Here is a 13,939-nt window from a genome sequence, read left to right as displayed (position 1 = left end):
TGTGTGCCTTGAATGGAAACAAAACTAAATTAGAATTATATTAACACCTTCAACTGCTGACGGGCGTTGATATATAGCAACGGGGACAGGTGAAAATGTGTGCCCCGACCGGGACTCGAACCCGGGAGCTCCTGCTTACATGGCAGACGCTCTATCCATCTGAGCCACCGAGGGCACAGAGGATAGTGCGACTGCAGGGACTATCTCGCGCACGCCTCCCGCGTGACCCACTTCTCACCTTGTATGTCCACACACTACATCAGTAGTGTCCCACCCCAACATACTCATTACTCGAGGAAGACATTCTTACCAAGTCCCGTAAGAGTTCTGGGAATATGTGTGCATCCGCACAGAAGAGGAAGGTAGATCCTGCAGTCGCACTATCCTCTGTGCCCTCGGTGGCTAAGATGGATAGAGCGTCTGCCATGTAAGCAGGGCCGGCCGAAGTGGGCGTGCTGTTCTAGGCGCTGCAGTCTGGAACCGCGAGACCGCTACGGTCGCAGTTTCATCCTGCCTCGGGCATGGATGTGTGTGATGTCTTTAGGTTAGTTAGGTTTAGCTAGTTCTAAGTTCTAGGGGACTAATGACCTGAGAAGTTGAGTCCCATAGTGCTCAGAGCCATTTGAACCATTTTTTTGTTAGCAGGAAATCCCGGGTTCGAGTCCCAGTCGGGGCACACATTTTCACCTGTTCCCGTTGGTATATATCAACGCCCGTCAGCAGCTGAAGGTATTAATATAATTCTAATTTCGTTCTAGGCGACTGCAGGTCATCAATGGTAGTTGCTGTCCGACTCTCTCTTTGTCCTTCACGATGATCACACAACATGTGACGCTATCCACGATCCTCATATGTCCTATTCTGGTGACACCACTGAACACGAACAGCACTAATCCATTCTGGTGCGAATTGCAACTAGAATCATTTACATATCAGCCGATGGTGTGTACATGTACCTTCGTAAATTACACTGACATCTGACCATGTCTTCCGGGTGATTCACTTTTTTAATCATGCACTGTAATCCCGTACATAACTTCGGAGGTTACATATTAGTATTAACCAAGAAACAACTAACATTTAGGATCACCCGATCACCCATGTGAATATCGTGTGGCACTAACACACGCAAAAGGATTAGCCTCATGACACTGTAGTGTTTGCGAACTGATGCCCTAGACGAGGGATGGAAGTGCTCGTACGGCTGATGCGACTACTTAAGGCGGGGGGGGGGGGGGGTGGGGGCGGCGGGGTGAGGGGGGGGGGGGGAAGAGGGGGACGCGAACCGCAGGCAGACGTCGCCTTTGGCATATGCGGAACCCGGCGCGAGCAGGGCGGCTACAGAGAGGTCGCAGAGGACGGCAGCCGGCGGCGCATTAGCGTAAATGTCACCGCGCTGGGATCGAATACGTGGCCCCGGCGCCATCAGAGGTGGCATTTCCTGCGTCGCAGCACTCATCTCAGTCGCGATGGGGCCGCACTAATCCCTTAAAAGTCAACGCCGCAACCCTTCCGAACGACGCACGAGCTGCGTGGGACCGAAGCACAAGTTACCTCTCTGAGCATAGCGCTCTCTCCTCTGATACCTCCGCGTTAGCACGTCCACCCGATCATGTTCTCAGTACATTGGAAGACCCCAAACTACAGAAAAAAATGGAAATTCTTTAACTCAATGAGTGTTGCTAGTAGCGCAACGCGGTTTTCCACAGAAATGCACAAAAGAGTATAGAATTATTTTTCACTAACGAGAAAATGTTACTGCCATAATAACACGTTTTGTACTCGCGTATTACTACCATTCGGGAGACTGGAAAAATATCATGTGCGAGAATCGACGTGGATTCTGCGATATGTAATGGGTCAATATTTCCATTTATTGGCATCTGTCTTACAAACATCTACATCTACATTTATACTCCGCAAGCCACCCAACGGTGTGTAGCGGAGGTCACCTTACGTGTCACTATCATTACCTCCCTTTCTTGTTCCAGTCGCCTATGGTTCGCGGGAAGAACGACTGCCGGAAAGCCTCCGTGCGCGCTCGAATCTCTCTAATTTTACATTCGTGATCTACTCGGGAGGTATAAGTAGGGGGAAGCAATATATTCGATACCTCATCCAGAAACGCACCCTCTCGAAACCTGGACAGCAAGCTACGCCGCGATGCAGAGCACCTCTCTTACAGAGTCTGCCACTTGAGTTTGCTAAACATCTCCGTAACGCTATCACGCTTACCAAATAACCCTGTGACGAAACGCGCTGCTCTTCTTTGGATCTTCTCTATCTCCTCCGTCAAACCGATCTGGTATGGATCCCACACTGATGAGCAATACTCAAGTATAGGTCTAATGAGTGTTTTGTAAGCCTCCTCCTTTGTTGATGGACTACATTTTCTAAGGAGTCTCCCAATGAATCTCAACCTGGTACCCGCCTTACCAATAATTAATTTTATATGATCATTCCACTTTAAATCGTTCCGCGCGCATACAGACAAGGTGAAACTTTCAAAAACGTTGCCCAGGACAGTGTTATTGGACCAATTTTTATTGGGTTTTGAGACAATATGCCCCACAGAAAGTATGAAGCATGCTGTGGAATTGTAGCTACTAATGACCGCAAGAGTCAATGATTTGCTCGACATGTGTTTCAGTCTATCTCACACTCATATCACCCTGTCATTAGGCATGTTTTACGTAGTAATTTGGCAGAGAGTTAGCGTGCGTATTTCTACAATCCGCCGCATTCAACATACAAAAAGTGCACTAAAGCATGCAAATTAGGTTTGATAATGCGCACTTTTTCTCCATGCTTCTCTATTCATTTCAGTCATTCCTACCTACAGTATTTTAAGTTCATGGTATTAGTAGGAACCACAAACTAATGCGCATGTGGCATACATGAAAAACTTGCACACACATGATTTCATGTCATTGCATCGATAATGTCTTCATCACCGTCCATAAATTAACTTCATTTTAGCGCATTTACCCAACGGCCTTGCCGGAGTGGTAATACCGGTTCCCGTCGGATCACCGAAGTTAAGCGCTGTTGGGCTGGGCTAGCACTTGGATGGGTGACCATTCAGTCTGCCGAGCGCTGTTGGCAAGCGGGGTGCACTCAGCCCTTGTGAGACAAACTGAGGAGCTACTTGATTGAGAAGTAGCGGCTCTGGTCTCGTAAACTGACACACGGTCGGGAGAGCGGTGAGCTGACCACATGCCCCTCCATATCCGCATCCAGTGACGCCTGTGGGCTGAGAATAACATGGCGGCCAGTCGGTCCGTTGGGCCTTCAGGAACTGTTCGGACGGAGTTGAGTTTAGTTTATTTTAGATAGTGGATTTAATTCACAAACTCAGTTCTAACCACAGTTGCCCAATCCGCTGACAAATTAATCTGCATATCTGGAATCCAGGATGCACTATTGAGCGTAAGCATGATTTGTTTTTTTTTTTTTTGGTCAGTGCAAGGAGAAATGGAACGTGTCTAATGTGGCGGGACACATCACAATTTGGGTCGCATTAGCACTATGTCAGTTGTTCACAACTGTTTACCTTTCACTGATCACGTTTTGCTCTCTCCCGAGTGTGCTACTACGACGTTAGGTAGTTTGATCTTCATCTGCATCTACGTTTCTATCACCACGATGGAAAGCACTGTGCAGTGCATAGCACGGAGTGCTTCACATTGGACAAATTAGTAAGGCTACTTTCCGTTCCATTCATTCATGCGAGAAGAGTCATTGCTTAAACTCCTAAGTGCGCACTGTAGTTAGGCTAATCTTGTCTGCGATCCCGACGGGGGCGACATATGTATTAATAGATTCTTAACTTCAATCTGGTCTTTCAAACTTACTAAGTAAACTTTCAAAGGATAGTTGGGGTCTATCTTCAAGCGTTTGACAGTTCAGACCTTTCAGCATCTCCGTTACGCTCACCCATGTGTCAAACAAACGTGTGACCATTTTTAATGCCTTTCTTTGAATAGCTTTAACATCTCCTCTTATTCCTATTCCGTTCGGTTCCCACAGACTTGAGCAATATCCTAGAATGCGTTGCACCAGTGCTTTGTGAGCACCGTCTTTGTAAAATCAGGGTAAAAACAGTTTAGATGGCGATGGTAGTTTACTAAAACGACCGGTTTCGGCCTAGCCTTAGGCCATATTCAGACAGCGCTGTGAAAGATAGACAACGTGCTAGTTACACAAAGAATTCAATGATTTAAAATAATTTATACATATTAAAAGTGAAGAGTCGTTAACCATCACTGAAGTTGACGGCGCATAGGACAGTTGACCTCAGTCGCTGATATTGCTGCTGTTGGCTAGGCGTGTTTGGTAAGGGCGTGTTTGTGCTACACGACGTCAATGTCAGCCAATGAGGAACGATTTACATAAATTACATATCAGTAGAAGATACAGCTTTTCTAAAAGTGAATAATTACAAAACGAAGTGCATGTAGGACAGAAAAGAATATTAACAATGTGAGTAACATAATATGATTATTTAAAAATTATATATCTTATTTCATGTTGTACCATCTGGCGGAAATAGTTTATTTGACTAGTCTAAAATATCGATGGTATCGGCTACTTAATCAGTAGAGTGTATGTATAAAATAAACAAATGATTTAAGATAAAATAACTATCGCCTATGATAATTACGCAGTAATTAAAATTGTATACTGAATATTACGAAATTTAGAGGAACATTGGCGCACTCTTCTGGTCTGAAAATGCTACCTATCGACGCCATTGCATATAGCACAAACACGCTCTCACCAGATCTATATAACGTAATGCTGCCTTGGGAACAGTAGCAGTTTCAGTGACAGACTGTTCTATGCACCGTCAACTTCAGCTGATGGGTAAAGGCTCTTCAGTTTTAGTATGTGTAAATTATTGTAAGTCACTGACTTCTTTATGTAACTAGCACGTTATCTGTCTTTCACAGTGCTGTTTGAAGAAGGTGTAAGCCAAGGCTGAAATCGGTCATTTTAAGAAAGTACCATCGCGATCTAAACTGTTTTTCACTGACTTTATATAGTCTACAAGATGGCTGCTTCCCGAAAATGTTATCAAAAGTTTTGTACCTTCTTTGTACACTGACTGCATTTCCCTAATATTCTACCAATGAACAGAAGTGTGTCACCTGCTTTACTTTAGACAGAGCCTATGTGATAGTTCCATTTCATACAACTGCAAACAGTTACACCCAAGTACTCGTATTTGTATGAGTCGACCAGTTGCAATTGTGATTATTTGATTTTGTAGTCACGGGATACCACGTTTTTTTGTTTTGTGAAGTTGTCAATGCTTGCACTTTTTGAAATTTTATCAAGTTCTGAATGAATGTTTGTGCATCTTTCTTCAGACAGTATGTCATTACAGATACCCATATTATCGAGTAAAAGTCGGAGGTTATTATTTGCAGGTTTATTAATACACAACATGAACAGCAAGAATTTCCAACACACTTTGCTGGGGCACAGCTGACGTTACTTCTGTATCTCTGACGGCCACTACCATTCAAAGTAACTTGCTGCATCCACCCTACCAAGAAATCCTCGATATTTCTGAACTTTTCACAATAAGCGTAGATGTGGTACTAAGTCAACTGCTGCTCGGAAGTCAAGAAATACTGCCTCTACATTGATACATGGCTTTCAAGATCTCATGTGAGAAAAGAGCGCATGCCGGACGGAGTGGCCGAGCGGTTCTAGGCGCTACAGTCTGGAACCGCGCGACCGCTGCGGTCGCAGGTTCGAATCCTGCGTCGGGCATGGATGTGTGTGATGTCCTTAGGTTAGTTAGGTTTAAGTAGTTCTAAGTTCTATGGGACTGATGACCTCAGAAGTTAAGTCCCATAGTGCTCAGAGCCATTTGAACCAAAAGAGCGCATTGACTTTCATTTCACCGATGTTTTTGGAATACATGCTGAGTGACATCGAGACCATTCCGTTCGAGTTAAGCTCGGAATATGTTCTACGATTCTACTACAAATGGATGTCGAGGATACACCTAATACACCCTTCGTCGATAGAGTTTCAGTTCAAAAGTCCCGATTGTGGTGTCATCCAAAGATCGCACCGCAAAACTACAGTCGACAACGCACATCGGTACCACAGACATTAGCGATGTCTCGCAGCAATCCGCAACGACAAATGAGCAAGGCTGAAGCAGACACGGCCTCTCTCTCAGCACAGCAGAGTCCTCATACAGAGGTCAATGATGAGCCGAGCTTGGAAGTACTCTGCCCAATTCGTGACGTGGGCTGAAGCAGTCAACATCACTGAGCAAGACTAGCGTTGGTCAAGTCTCAGATGGATACATACTTCTGTAAATGTAGAACATTCTACCTCAAGAGAACAGTGTTAATTAGTGTATCAAGTGACGCTTTAATAGTCAATGAAGGTTGTAAATTATCAAGCATTCCTGTGGCAAAGTACTGTATCAAGTTCAGTAAATCTTTTTATCATTCATGTAATAATGTGAACCAAAATTTCATCCGCAGAAAATCCAATGACCTGTCTCTCAGTGCAATCAAAAAACCCACTGTCATGGGCAGACGATTGTAGTTTCATCTCATCTTAATACCGATAACTCCTCTCGCTAAAAGTAGGAAAAGCAGTCGCGCAGATGAATATGCGATACGCTAGCTACAGTACTGCGGGTCAACACCCTTCGAAGCAATTGAGAACGAACGTGATAGCACTGAATGATCATTGTTTCCTCTAGGCGAGAGCGCTGTGCAGCGGAACACAGGTGGTGTTAGCATTACTTTGACATTTATGCTAACGAGGCCGCGTCGGCCGCTCTGCAGAGATTGGCGACTGTCAGAGGGGGCAAACCACCCTCCGCCGCAGGCCTCGGCGTCGCTCGCCGGAGAGCGATTCCTTCGGAATGCCACATCAAAGGAGTCGGTTGGGCTGCGCTATCCCTCAGCGAGACATGCAGTTTTACGAAGTTTCGCCTGTGGCGCTGAGGGGTGCGCCCTTGGAACGTTCGGTAGAAAACTCCTGCAAACTGGCTCCGCGTGCACCCCGGTGACGAACTGAAAGCCTCAGACTCGAAACAAAAAGAAGAAAAAGGTAATAAACTGGTGCTTTAGCCCTTTTGAGCCACTTAACAGTCTTCAGAAACATGTTAAAATATTTAAAATGTTTTTCATTAAGCTCTCTGTAAAAGAATTTAGCCGAAGTCCTATAAACAGATTCTGTCTGACAAGGGAGGTCTCTCGGCTCGAAATTTGTATTTAAACATTTCTCCCCAGACCCATCTTACATCTCTGACTACGCCAGCGATAGCTTGTGATTGTACTGCTCTTGGTTTAGACACAACAGCGCTTGCACTCGTGGAGGCTGGGAGTTTAACAACCAGTCAATCAGTTACTACAGCAAGTAGTTGACGTGTTTAGTATACGCGTGTCAGTACTGTCATACGTATCAGCAAAAATAAACGGAACCATTAATGTCTGAAACGTTTTACATATTGTAGCGTCCGCGTTAAGAAGGCGTCATCCAACGGAACAAGTAGTACGACTGGATGATGACACTTTCGCAATGTTTTTGGTGGATCTGATTATTCATAAACATGAATATACAGGGTGATTCAAAAAGAATACCACAACTTTAGGAATTTAAAACTCTGCAATGACAAAAGGCAGAGCTAAGCACTATCTGTCGGCGAATTAAGGTAGCTATAAAGTTTCATTTAGTTGTACATTTGTTCGCTTGAGGCGCTGTTGACTAGGCGTCAGCGTCAGTTGATGCTAAGATGGCGACCGCTCAACAGAAAGCTTTTTGTGTTATTGAGTACGGCAGAAGTGAATCGACGACAGTTGTTCAGCGTGCATTTCGAACGAAGTATGGTGTTAAACCTCCTGATAGGTGGTGTATTAAACGTTGGTATAAACAGTTTACAGAGAATGGGTGTTTGTGCAAAGGGAAAAGTTCTGGACGGCCGAGAACGAGTGATGAAAATGTAGCACGCATCCAGCAAGCATTTGTTCGCAGCCCAGGAAAATCGACTCGCAGAGCTAGCAGAGAGCTGCAAATTCCACAATCAACTGTATGGAGAGACCTACGAAAAAGGTTAGTTATGAAACCTGAACGTCAATTACCCGAGGCGATGGATCGGCCGCCAGGCAGCCCATGACAGAGCACTTCATCACTAGCCTCCAAGAAGCCCTGATCTTACCCCCTGCGATTTTTTCTTATGGGGGTATGTTAAGGATATGGTGTTTCGGCCACCTCTCCCAGCCACCATTGATGATTTGAAACGAGAAATAACAGCAGCTATCCAAACTGTTACGCCTGATATGCTACAGAGAGTGTCGAACAAGTTGGAGTATCGGGTTGATATTGCTCGTGTGTCTGGAGGGGGCCATATTGAACATCTCTGAACTTATTTTTGAGTGAAAAAAACCTTTTTAAATACTCTTTGTAATGATGTATAACAGAAGGTTATATTATGTTTCTTTCATTAAATACACATTTTTAAAGTTGTGGTATTCTTTTTGAATCACCCTGTATATTTCACTGCTCAACTGAAGTTTTACTGTATACACAGGGGATGAAGACAACGAGTTTGTAGACTATAACGCGACTAAAACTGTTCAAGATTGTGGTGTTACTGGCAATGGCAGAAACACAACTCCTCAAAGAGAAGTTAACTGTTCTAGTGACTATGAACATTCGCCAGAAAATAAATCCTATACCGTTAGTACTTTAATAAAATTTTTGGAAGGACGTCTTGAACGAACATACGCACTCACACACACGCGCGCGCACACACACACACACACACACACACACACACGAGGGTTGGAACTTTAATAGTGGCAACTATTTACGGCTCGCACAAAATAGATACGTGTTTCAAAGGTTTACTGACCTTCAAAGTAGTCACCAGCATTGTGTATAACCCGTTGCAAGCGATGTGGATGTCGTAGGATACTTTTAGCAGTGCCAGTTGTGTTGACAGTTAGAGCGGCGCGTTCTATTGCCCGACGAATTTGTAGCAGTTCTAAAGCGAATGCCGTGAAGGGTTTCCTCCAGTTTAGAAATCGAGTTGAACACACGAGAGCTTAAGTCAGGGGAGTGCAGTAGGTGGTATAGCACTTAGCAGCCCCATCACTCAAACAAATCAGTAACAGCTTGCGCTGTAGGTGCTTGAGCATTGTCCTGCAAAATGATGGTCAGGTCCTGCAGAAAGTGTCATCAACAGCAGCAGCAGCTGACGTCACGCGTATACTGAGAATGATCACAGGTTTGTCTGACTTGGCGGACAGTCTAACACAAGCGCTGCACATCCTGGCCATGCGCATACAATAAAAACACAACTGGTATCTCGCGGAAAGCTCTTTAGAAAATTCCAAAAACCATCTTCAGTTCCGAATTTATAAATACTTTTAATGCTACACATGTCGCTCCCATACAACATCTAATCAAAAGTATTCGGACATCGTTACGTAATGCGCAATTGACCGCCAGTATAAAATGAGGCGGGGAGTAGTGTGTTGTAAATACAGAAGCACTAACAACATAATGGGTCGAGCAGGAATAACTTCGAACGTGGATGTCACCGAAGTAACAGATGGTCAGAGACATTTCAACTCTTACAAACTGGCGAAGTCGACAGCTGGTGAGGTGACTGTGAAGTGGAAACACGAAGCAAGAAACAGAGGTTGATCAGGCAAACCTCGTACACTGACTGTCATAGATCAACGAGCATTGTGTAGCGTGTAGATAAAAAATCGCATTAAATCAGCGGAAGTAATGGCTCGTGAGTTCCACAGCGCTATCCGTTGTCCTGTTAGAACAATGACTGTGCGTAGTGAGTTAGGAGCAACGGTGTGCAATGGTAGAGCAGATCCTCATAAGCCACGATTTCTATGGTCAATGCTAGGTGACGCTTGACTTCGTGCAAAGAACGACGACTGTGGACAATGAATGAATGATATGGAGTGATAAATCACACTGTACCCTTTGACATTTTGATGGAAGGGTTTTGAGGTCGAATAGCTGGAAAACGTTACCTGCCTTCATGTGGATGTGAACATAATTTACAGCGTTGTGTGCTGTGTGCAGTAGAGGAACTGTTCGGAGACAATGATTGATTGTATCAGCATGACAATGTACCCTGTCAGAGAGCAGTATCTCTGGGGCAGTAGTTTATGAACAATAACATTCCTGAAATGCACTGCCTGGCCGGATTCCCAACATGAACCCAATGGAAGATCTCCGGGATAAGTTAGATTATTGAATTCACTCTAAACCCCACCATCTAACATCACTACGTTCTGTGGTTTCGGGCCATGACGAAGAATGGGCTGCCATTCTTCCACAGACAATCTGACATCATATTGAATATCTCCCCAACAAAGTTCAAGGCGAAGGGTGAAACACTCACCTTGAAAATAATCACTAATACGAGGATCGTTCAATAATTAATGGCCCACATTTTTTTTCTCATAACATATTTATTGTTAAGAGTCAGAATTTGGTGACAATATACATCAACAAGTCTTTCCATGTCCTATTTTTCTACGTAGCCTCCATCACTTTCTATGGCCGTACGCCAACGTTGCGGAAGAGCATGTATTCACTGCTCGTATAAGCTCTTGTCCTGCAGGCGTAGCCACGTTTTCTGCATGACTGACACTCTCGTCATCTGCAAAGTGTGTTCTCCGTACAGAATCTTTAAGGGGCCCAAAGAGATCGAAGTCCGTCACTATGTCTTTTCCAGCACCATGACTTGTCTTTAATTTCTTCTTTTGTGGTGAATGGGGATGATGCCACTCCATGGACTGCCTTTTTGTTTCTGGAGCAAAGTGGTGCCCCAGTTTTTGTCCGCTGTAACGATCCGTGACAGAAAGGCCTCTCCGTCCGTCTCAAAACGCTCCAACAATTCAGATGAAATGGCCTTTCGTTGAATCTTGTGGTGCGCTATGAGCATTCATGGAACCTATCGTGAGCACCTCTTTCAATATCCTAGAGTCTCGATCATTGCAGACGCATTTCCAATGCTTACCTACAACTGTAGAGCCCATTGTCGAGTTGTGATGCGCCGGTCGGCACGAATAATGGCATTCGCAAGATTCAGCATCTCTGGAGCAGTGGTTGTGAAAGGACGTCCCGAGCATGGCTGATCATGAATCTCTGTTTCTCCATTTCCTGGGGTTGTAACTTTCTTTACCCTTCTCCCAACTGTACTATCAACTGCAGCATCGCCATACACTGTTACACAAACGTTTATGGATGTTCACCATGGTTTCTTTTTCTGCACTCAAGAATTCAATAACTGCACGCTGCGTGTAACGTGAGCCGTATGTAGACCCCATTCTGAAGCTGTACCACGGCTCTGCCATCTGCCAGAACTGTTCGAAACTTCACCGGCGCACAGAGCAAACACCAAATGTGAGGCACCAGCAAGGACATTGTCTAGGTATACTAATGGCTTTTTTTTAAAAAATGTGGGGCATTACTTACTGAATGACCCTCTTAAACATCCAGATAGTTTTGATCAGATAGTATAGAGTCTATAAAGGTGTTACTGCACAAACAGCTGCTAGCAGAAAAGTAGATGACCTTTATCTTCCCACCTCACATTCGTCGAAGCAACGGGAATAAACTGTAATATTAAAATGCACTTTGGTATACAAATAACCGTGTTTTGTACGTTAAAAAGTAAACAGGAACGCGTCTGCTAAAACGTCAGTGAATTTAGTGCTATATTCAAATCAGCATGATGCAATCATCTATTATTTAGTAATATACGAGTTAAAAATAGTGTGTATTATTATATGGAAACTTCCTAGCAAATGAAAATTGTATGCTTGACCGGAACTCGAGCGTGGAACCTTGCTACTTGTGAGCTGTGCACTTAACGACTGATCTATCCAGGCATGACTTACATCCCACCCTCATGGCTTCACTTTTGGCAGCATCTCTCTCCCATAGCTGTCACTTGCCAGAATGTTTCAAAACGACGCATATTTCGCTGCATGCTACAAGATTCATTTCCAGTACAAACCTTTTTGCTGTGCCTACTCCATAACTCTGCAATATTTTTTTTTCCAGGAGTAATAGTTCAGCACAACAAACTGGTGAGCTTCTGAAAAATTTGCAGAGTAGGAGAAAGGTACTGACAGGTGAGTGGTCCAGCACATCTCACACAGTAAGAGCAGCACCCCCAAATGGCAAGGTTCCAGTTTCGTATCTCGGTCGTGCAATTTTAATGCATCAAGAACCTTTCTAATCATCGCACGCAATATCTCTGCTGTGATGCCCACTAGACTCTTTGATCAATCAGTTACTTGCAAATAGTGAAACAGAACAGCTATTCCAGAGAGAATACACGAATGGTCACAGAAGCAAACCCATATCATCTGTTTTACTGGTGTGTTTTCCATACCCATTTCAACGAAGATCGAGAGTGAAATCTATTGGCTGTGATGCCATCTACCTTTCATTATCTACATCCACATACATACTCCGCAAACCACATTTACCGTATCTCATCTTCGTGGTCCTTACGTGCGATGTACATTCGCGGCAGTAGAATCGTTCTGCAGTCAGCTTCAAATACCGGTCCTCTAAACTTTCTCAATAGTGTTCCTCGAAAAGAACGTCGTCTTCCCTCCAGGGATTTCCATTTGAGTTGCCGAAGCATCTCCGTAACACGTGTTGTTCGAACCCACTGGTAACAAACTTAGCAGCCCGCCAGTGAAATGCTTCGATGCCTTTCTTCAATCCGACCTGGTACGGATCCCAGACACTAGAGCAGTACTCAAGAATAGGTCGCACTATCTTCCTATGAGCGGTCTCCACTACAGGTGAAGCACACTTTCCTAAAATTCTCCCAATAAACCGAAGTCGGCCAGTTGCCATCCCTACCACAGTTCTCACATACACGTTCCATCTCATATCTCTTTGCAACGTTACGCCCAGATATTTAAACGACTTGATTGTGTCAAGCAGGAACACTGTATCCGAACGTTACAGGTTTGTTCTTCTTACCCATCCGCATTGACTTACATTTTTCCACATTTAGAACTAGTTGCCATTCATCACACCAATTAGAAATTTCATCTAAGACACCTCATATCACCCTACAGTCACTCATCTTCGACTCCTTACCGTACACCACAGCATCATCAGAAAACAACCGCAGATTGCTGCTCACCAAATCATTAATGCATACAGACAATAACAGCAGTCCTAACACACCTCGCTGGGGCACTCCTGACGACTTCCTGCCCATCCATATCCGCATCCAGTGGCGCCTATCAGCTGAGAATCACAGAACGATTAGTCAGTAACGCTGGGTCTTTCGACACCTGTTCGGCCGGAATTTGATGAGCACGTGCAAACACGGTGACTTCTTTCTGTCACGTTTCTACGACGACCTTGCTTACTACGGAGATTCTGTACGATCAGCTGCCACAGACACACACCACGTCACTACCACGATTTACCTCAGCTGTGGAAAGATAACAAGATCGCCTGGTAATAGTTTCACGTCATATACAGAGCTCCGAGTCGACCGGTGGCCTATTTTAAAGGGCGATCAATATTTTGTTTTGTTGTTTTAAGAATTTCATAAGCCGTTTTTAATACCTCAATTTTTGCCGTAAGGTTCTTCTGCGTTCTTTAACACACGGTCCCTGATCACCTAATCCAATTCAATTAGTGATCGCTAACGATATACAGCACAGGCCATTATCAGGAAACGAGTAAGCGCACTGACATCCCAGGCGTTCTCACCGTGGAAAATGCACCGCCCATACTTACAAGTAAACCTACCCAAGCGATACAATTCTATTTTGATCGGCATTGAATATGTAGTAGTGCAGAGCAAAATAAGAGACAAACATACTTTTATATGTGCTCATACGGCTGTTAAGTGCCTGAAACACCTTCTTGAAAAAAATGAAGT

At 44.3% G+C, this 13,939-nt stretch overlaps 1 protein-coding gene and 1 non-coding gene across 2 annotated transcripts in view; both read right to left on the bottom strand.

Moving 5' to 3' along the window:
* Nucleotides 1–13,939, bottom strand: part of LOC124789893 (protein-L-histidine N-pros-methyltransferase-like) — a 296,829-nt gene that overhangs the window by 196,583 nt on the left and 86,307 nt on the right. The gene's annotated exons all lie outside the window — the stretch shown is intronic.
* Nucleotides 101–175, bottom strand: Trnat-ugu. The gene has a single exon. It is a non-coding gene; the product is annotated as a tRNA-Thr (tRNA).

Source organism: Schistocerca piceifrons, chromosome 3 (genome assembly GCF_021461385.2).
Source record: "Schistocerca piceifrons isolate TAMUIC-IGC-003096 chromosome 3, iqSchPice1.1, whole genome shotgun sequence".
NCBI classification, from domain to species: domain Eukaryota; kingdom Metazoa; phylum Arthropoda; class Insecta; order Orthoptera; family Acrididae; genus Schistocerca; species Schistocerca piceifrons.
This window is presented reverse-complemented; position numbering and strand designations above follow the sequence as displayed.